Source organism: Cheilinus undulatus, linkage group 20, assembly GCF_018320785.1.
Source record: "Cheilinus undulatus linkage group 20, ASM1832078v1, whole genome shotgun sequence".
Taxonomy (NCBI): domain Eukaryota; kingdom Metazoa; phylum Chordata; class Actinopteri; order Labriformes; family Labridae; genus Cheilinus; species Cheilinus undulatus.
Window position 1 is genome coordinate 26,493,667 of NC_054884.1, and position 8,067 is coordinate 26,501,733.

Below are 8,067 nucleotides of genomic sequence, written 5' to 3' on the forward strand. Positions count from 1 at the left end.
CACTGGAGCCATGAGCCTGATTTTGAAACGGCCTAATGTACTGGAAAGGAAATAAACCCTGACAGGCAGCACACTGGGGTGGCACATTAGTGTGGTGGTTTCCACTGCTGCTTCAGCATCAGTGGGTTCCAACTCTGGCTGGAGCCTTCCCCTGTGGAGGTTGTCTTCCCCTGAAGTGTCTTGATTTGTAGCTTCTCCAAAGTAACGGAAAGGATATAAACCTCAAAAAGCAAGCTGGTGGGCAGCATAGTGGTGTAACGGTTACAGCTGCTTCCTTTCAGATTAGGGGTTCAAGATTTTAACAAGGTCTTGGGGATGTTAGAGGTTGAGTGACCTTGCTTTCTCCAGATTTTTGGATGGCTCCAAGGCGATGGGAAGGGCATAAAACCAGAGAACCATTTCTGTTTTGCTTTCATTCATTTATTTAAAAATGGCCATCCAGCATTTAATGACAGGGCGAAGTCTGACTGACTTTGGTTTGGGGAGATAGAGCTGTCAATCAGCATGTAAGATAAATTGTGCTTTTCTATAACTCTACGTAATGGAGGCATGTAATTGGAGAAGATGATTGGGTCCCAGGATGGAGCCTGGAGGTATCCCACATAACAGATTGGCTGTAGATGAAATAAAATCACCTACATAAACTGTGCATGACCTATGTTATAGCTATCAGATGAACCACTGCAAGGTGACACTTTCAACACCAAATATTCAAGTATATTTATAAAAGTTAAATTTTATCAAACTGACTATACTTTTACTTGAGTTTAGTTTTCTTGTACAAATATGTTCATCCACAGAAACTGGTACCTCACTTTCACATCTAAGCACATAAAGCTAGTCTGATTGTATTTCAAGCTGCACAGTTTTATCACTACTTGATATTGTCTCATTGAAAAATTCTCAATCTAGTTTCTACAAATACTTGCACATTGTGTATTCTGTTATTTTTAACTTCTCCACTTGTTTGCTTCAAGTAGGCCATCAAGGATCTATCATATAGGCCAGTGGTTCTCAACTGGTTGGCCATCAGGACCCACTACCACTTATGAGAAATCATGACCCAAATCATCAAAAATGTTCAACCACTTATTTATTTAATGAAAAGTTTTGCAATTTGGACCCTATTTGGAACAAGACGTGACTGAATGACAGGCCTGCCCACAGAATTGGCTGGACCTTGGAAAAAGCCAGGGATTCGGCCGTCAGCAGTTGTGATTTAATGACGATGTCACTGCATGTGTGTTGGATCGATAGCATCCTGGCGAATAGTTACATCATTCTAGAGCTGAAAATGAAAAGTGTCCCAAGCTATTATTTCTTTATGATGTTCAAACTATTTATTTGTGCTACTTTTTAACTCTTTACATCACTGTTTCCACCCATTTTTTTCCACTTGAAATTGTTTTTGCCACTTTTTAACCGTTTATCACCCCTTTCTACTGACTTTTTGAAACTGTTACCCATAATTGCCTCTCTACAACCACTTTTCCCAACTTTTTTCAACTATTTTTTGCCACTTTAACCCCATTTTGCCAATTTTCACCTTTATTTCTTTTTGTAATTATTTAACTTTTTTCAAAAAATGGGTTTGTTTCTTTGATAAGAGTGGTTATTATTCAGGTTGAATATAAAATGTGTTTATCACAGATTAACTTTACAATGGACCATGATTTTCCTGACCTCCATGCCCCCCCCCATATGACTGGGCCCCAGAAAACTCTCCCTTTTAATCCCCCACTACGGGCTGCCTTGCAGAATGGCATGTATAAATACATTTTTTCTACCCCATTTTCCCGAGAAATGATGGAAATTTGGTAATTTCTTATGGAATTTTCTCCTCTTCTGAAATTTACTCGTCATCCTAAGAAAACCTGAAAATAAATGTATCGGTATGTTGAATTTCCACTTCAGGCTTCCATACATCATAGACATTTTTACACATTTGCTTTTCCTGGCACACATTTGCGACCCACTTTTGGGTCCCGACCCAGAGGTTGAGAACCACTGAGGTGCTATGATAAGACTATAAATAACAGCAAAGTGGCATGCTTGCTCATATTTTTTCCACTACAGATATAAAAGTATGTTTATTATTCCCGCATTGGCCAGCAGAGGTCACTTAAACTCTTGATTTGTCTCCTCTCGTCACTTGTGCCCACACTTTCAACACAAAAGGCTCCTACCTGTTATTTTCAAGTTTCATCATCTCCTCTCACCGGTGTGCAGGACTTTATCTCCTGCCTTATCTTCCACGTGAAGCACCTGACGGCACCACAGTCTGTATTTACACACTTTAGAGTCATTTCTTCACTTTCAGTCTACTTCCTTTGATGCTATTTACAACAAAACCCTCCAGAGGGTGTGAATCGACGGTTAGCAAGCTGGCACAGGTGGTTCACGCGCTTTTCATCCATTGGTCCAGGAGGATCATAAGTCAGGACCTCGCCGCTGATTGGCTGGTTTGGAGTCAGACGCTGTGAGCAGCGTGGCGCGTGTGTTTTTGGGGGGTTTGACCGGCAGTAACCTCGGTTAGTCAGTCTGGGGTGATATTTTTCAACTGTAACACATCACACCGCAGCAGCGCCCTGAGTCACGCTGTTCATGGGACACTGTGGCTTCAGGAGGTGACTCAGCTTAGGACTGCACGATCCTTCATCCACAGTTCATTTACCTAACTAGATCAACTAGTACTGTCTTAGATAATATTTCACGTTTTTAAAACAGATTTCCCTCACAACTGAAGTTTAGCAGAACTTAATAAAATCTAAAAATCTGTCCAAATATAGGCCACTACTTTAAAAAATGTTACACTAGATAAAGCTATATTTAACTATTAAAGGCTTAGAAGGTGGGATTAACAGTTAGGATGTAACATTACACTCAATTTACATGCTATGTATCAATTTTATCTTTTTTTTTTTTTTTTTTACAATTTTTACAATAAATTTGATTCTTTTGTATAGTAACAATAAAAATGATAAAGTATCCCTTTTAAATATATGGGGGTCCAATACTTAACTTTGAGGAGTCTTTTCAGCAATTTACAATGGGCCTTGCTGATTAAAAATAAGGAGAGACTTAAAGCATGAAGGTTTCTGTCTGCTTGATTGAAATGATCCAATCAGGCCTGTGCCACTGGCATCAGGCTAAAATCTTGTATCGCCACAATCACAACTTTTCAGGGAATGAAAAATCATTTCTCAAATAATTTAACACTGAATAGTCATAGTCAACATCTTTTTGATACTTTCTAAAATGCCCAGTGGCACTTTTTTATAGAAAAAATAAAATAAAACTATAAATAATGGAGATACAAGGTTTTTGCATAAGTAGGAAAGTACCATCCAAATTGTTGTCAGCATCTGTGATGTATTAGTGTCCATGACATGGGTAACTTGCACATCTTTGAAGGCACCATGAATACTGAGAGGTACATACAGCAAGACAATGCTAAACAACCTTCTTTATTAGAGTGTTAACATGGTGCATTATGAAGCATCGGGATATGATGAAAAGGTCTCTGCACACCTGAATGTGTGACAGGTGCATCAGAGAAGGATAAGGCTCAAAAATTCAAAGACGATCCCTCACTCCGTCACACTCATTGCTGGTATTTATTGAAGCACATACTGTAATGTTTGGATGAACGTGGCATACGAACAGGTATGATACCTGATGGAGGTCAGTTAGATAGAATTGTTGTGGTTTTTAATAAATAGAAAAATGTGAGACTGTGACGGAGCTTCTTTGAGTTTTTGAGAGTTATGAAGCACAAAATACATACGTAAAAAACCCTGCACTGTTGAGCAACTTATCGGTACTTCTGATTAGAGTGTATTGTTGGAAGAAAAGTGATCTAACACAGTCTAGCATGCTCCAGTCCCAGTTTTTAAATATGCAGACATCATATTAAGAATGTGATTAAATTTCCAAAAAAACAATGAAGTTTATCAGTTTGAACAGAAAATATCTTGTCTTTGCATTGTATTCAATTGAATATAGTCTGGAAATGATTTACAAATCACTGTTTTTGTGTTTTATTGACATTTTACACAGTGTACCAACTTTTAAAAATGTACTTTTAATCCAGTAACATCAGCTCTACTTATTCCATGGACTCACAGCATTAAAAATATTTGGTTTTATATTTTAAAATTTATATAAGGAGCATAAAGCATGGCAGAAAGTTTATGATGTAATGTTTTTGTTACATTCTGTGTTAAAATCTGTCCTACAGCTGACTGACCTACTTTATAGCAGGAGGTTTTGAGGCTTCTTAGTTGTCTTTAATTTTCTACACAGGTTTTTTCTTTGTGGGATTCTAAAACATTGTCGTTAAATGAACCTCTACCTTTAAATGTGGCTTAGTTGTTAATGTATGAGTATAAAATTACAGGTGGCAGCAGCTCCATCTGTAAAGACTTGGGTTGGCTGTAAATCCTCAAATACTCTGGGCGGGTACAACTTTGTTGCAGCAGGCATATTTTAAAGTCCGTAGGATCCTGTTTGAACATGTACATGCTTTTTAGTTCAATAAAAGAGTTTAAAATGTGATGATATTCATAATCTCATTTAATCTATGCTCCGCTAGAAACCAAGATTTCAGTTCACAGAGCTATTTTTGTATTTGAAGTGTGTTATTTGGATATTACATCAAAAATGTTGGCTTGTAATGCTGTGTACTTCTACATTGCTACTACTGAGTCCATCTCCACCTCCTCCATCACAGTCTGTCACACTCCAGCCACAGCAAAGGACAGGAACATGCTGTAGCGTATCATTACCACTACAGAGAGGGTGACTGGCTGGAATCGTCCATCTTTCCATGGCCGGTACACCTCCAGGACTCCAGATAAAATTGTGTCTGACCATTCTCACCATAGACATGGACTCTCTGAGACCCTATTCTCTGGCAAGAAGCTGTGCTCCATCAGGACCGAAACCTCACTCCACTGGAACAGTTTCTTCCCATCAGCTTCTGGCATCATGAACAATGCCCCGGCCCTCCCCCACCCTCATAATGACAGACGCTCATCGAGCCTCAAGGCCGGCAAACAGAACAGTGATGCAAGGCTAAATCAGACTTTAGGAGTTACATAAACACACACTGGACTCTAGCTTTTCTGTTCTTCACTGCATCCTTGCATACTACATACTTGTGAAATTGTTTTTTCTGCTGTTGCCTCATTCGAGACATGAAAAAAAAAGACCAAAGCTGGCTAGGCCAAGAAGTACAAATCTTGAAAGATGTTCTCTGAGTTTTTATTTTCAGGGAAGTGTTAAGATTCAGAGTGTCAGAGTTTTAAACTCTGTTTAAGGTGATAGTTGTTCTTTCTACAAAGTTTAGAGGTTTTATGTTGTAGTATATTGTAAAAAAAGATAGGAATTTGTTAGTAAAAACTGTTACTGACAGTGACAGTTTGCCGGATGTTTATGTATTTTTACATGTTGATGTAAAAGGGTAGGTTTGGGAACCACTGGGCTAGGACACCAAAAGTTAAAAGTTAAAAACCTGATTACAAAAGCCTAGTAAACGGTCTGTTGACAGAATGATAGCTAGTCCATTTTCTACACCGCTTATCCCATTGGGGTCGCAGGGGGGCTGAAGCCTATCCCAGCTCTCATTGGGCGAGAGGCGGGGTACACCCTGGACTGGTCGCCAGTCGATCACAGGGCTGACAAATAGAGACAGACAACCAAGCACACTCACACCTACAGCCAATTTAGAGTCACCAACTTACCTAACCAGCATGTCTTTGGTGATGGGAGGAAGCTGGAGTACCCAGAGAGAACCAACGTGTGCAAGAGAACATGCAAACTCGGCACAAAAAAGCCCACAACGGGAAACGAACCTGGGACTTTCTTGCTGTGAGGCGACAGCGCTAACCCCTGCACTGCCATGCAGCCAGGAAGAAAGCTAGTCCTCCATGAAAATTCTCTAATGTAGCTTATGTAGCTCTATAAGCTACATAGATAATGGAGCTGCATGGCTTATTTTTAGCTACATAAACTATGTGTAGCTGCATGGCTAAGTTTTTCTACATAAGCTATGTAGCTTACATTTGCTTTAGCTATGTTTGCTAGAGCTAACTTAGCTATGTTTGATTACATGGTAGCATTAGCTATGTAGCCAATGTAGTTATGTATGAATGTACTCCCACAATGGGTCTATATTTAATTACCCTCAGGTTAGACCTCTGCCCTTCTTCCTCTTTTATATATGAATTGTTTCTTAGTCTGTAATGTCTGCAGAGGTAAGCCTATGCTGTGAGAGACAATAAATGTTGCAGCAGCTTAGATGCCACTGCAGAGACGTATCAATTCAAGCGCAGAAAAATCAGTGCAGTGAAAACGTCAAATAAAGAGACTTCTAGGGCAAGTTGGGAGGCAACAGTATTGTAATTTTGGATTCAGCAAAGAAGGAGAAAATATAAATGTGAAAATTTTCAAAATGACTGCCACAGTCCTTCTAGTAATAACTGGCTAATTTTGCAATATTTGACAATTTCTCATCAAAATCAGCATCTTAAAAACCATACCTAGTTCCACAAAGCACGTCCTCTCTAACCCCAACAAGCCTGATGTAATACAAACTCAGCTCTCGTCTGCACGCTGGTCCTACATTCCTCTGTGGCCTGTGTAAACCCTTTAACACATATTCCGAGCACTCTCCTCATCCACTGCACACAGGAGCAAATAGCTGCAGTATTAAATAGTTGGGATATGTTATGTCAGCAGCACGGCAGAGCTGTTGGGTTTGTCTTTACCACAGAAGGGAAACTAAACCAGGGAGCAGAAAATTTCCAGATGAGATCCAGCTGGACTGTTACCAGAAAAGTGCAGATCACAAACATTTTGCTATGTAGACAGAAAACTGATGCAAGAGTCATATTTAGGGGAATTTTAGCAACACTATAGTGAAGAAATACTTCTGAGAACTATCAACAATAATCCATTTTGTTATTAATAATGGTCATTCTCCTACAAGTTGACAGTTTTCATTCATTCTCCAAGTACATTTAGCTGGCAATATTTTGACTTCAGGACTTTAACATGTTGTGGGTTGCCTTATTACTGTACACTTTCTGTGTACTTCCACATACACAGAGGTTAAGCATTTATTTTTAGGTTTCTTTTCCAACAGTATCATAATGAAGCTTCAGAGTGGCCCCGTTCATCATTTAAGCAGCAGACGCTCTGACAGTGTCTGGCCTCATTCTTCACACAAACATGATTAAATACTTCCTGCTGCTCCTCAGACTTAACTGGGCCTGCAGCCTCTGCCGGATCATCTGTTTCACTTCTGTCAGAACTGCCATGACAGCTCATGGAGAAAGGACTTAAAACTTTGAGCTGAACTATACTGACTAAGTATTTTGCTGCCTGACCATTGGATTTGATGATGTGAGGCTTGCGTGAAGCTCCCACCGCACACTTTTTGTGCTCACACTATTGAAAGTGGAAGTTCTGAACCCTTCAGCTATGGAACCAGAGGGTTGGTGACTTTAGCACAACATGCACCTTAGCAGTTGACTCTGTGATTTAACGTGGTCGTCCGCTTCATGGCTGAGTTGCTGTTGTTCTTTAACGCTTCCACTTTCTTATATCACCTACAGTTGACGATGGATTTACAACAGAGATGATATTTTATGAACTGTCTTATTGCAAAGGTGCCATCCATCACAGTACCATGCTTGAAGTCACTGAGCTCTTCAGATCAACCCAGCCTGTATCGTAAACGTGTTCAAATGGAGACTGCATGGCTAGATGCTACACCTGTGGCACAAGTCTGATTAAAATACCTGAACACAATAATACTTTTCTCCACATAGTGTTTGTATTACAAAGCTCTTATGGCTGAAGTTTGCACATTTTTCAAAAAATTTGATGTTAGACAGCCTTTTTAAAGCCACATTATGCAACTCTATTTTACTAAAATTGTGTAAAATAAAAACTGTTTGAGGATTGCTAGTCACTATATTAAATTGAAATCTTTTGTGTTTTTAAAGATATTATTCTGGTCTGACTTTAGTATGAGAGTTTGGTATGGGTGTTAGACCACCA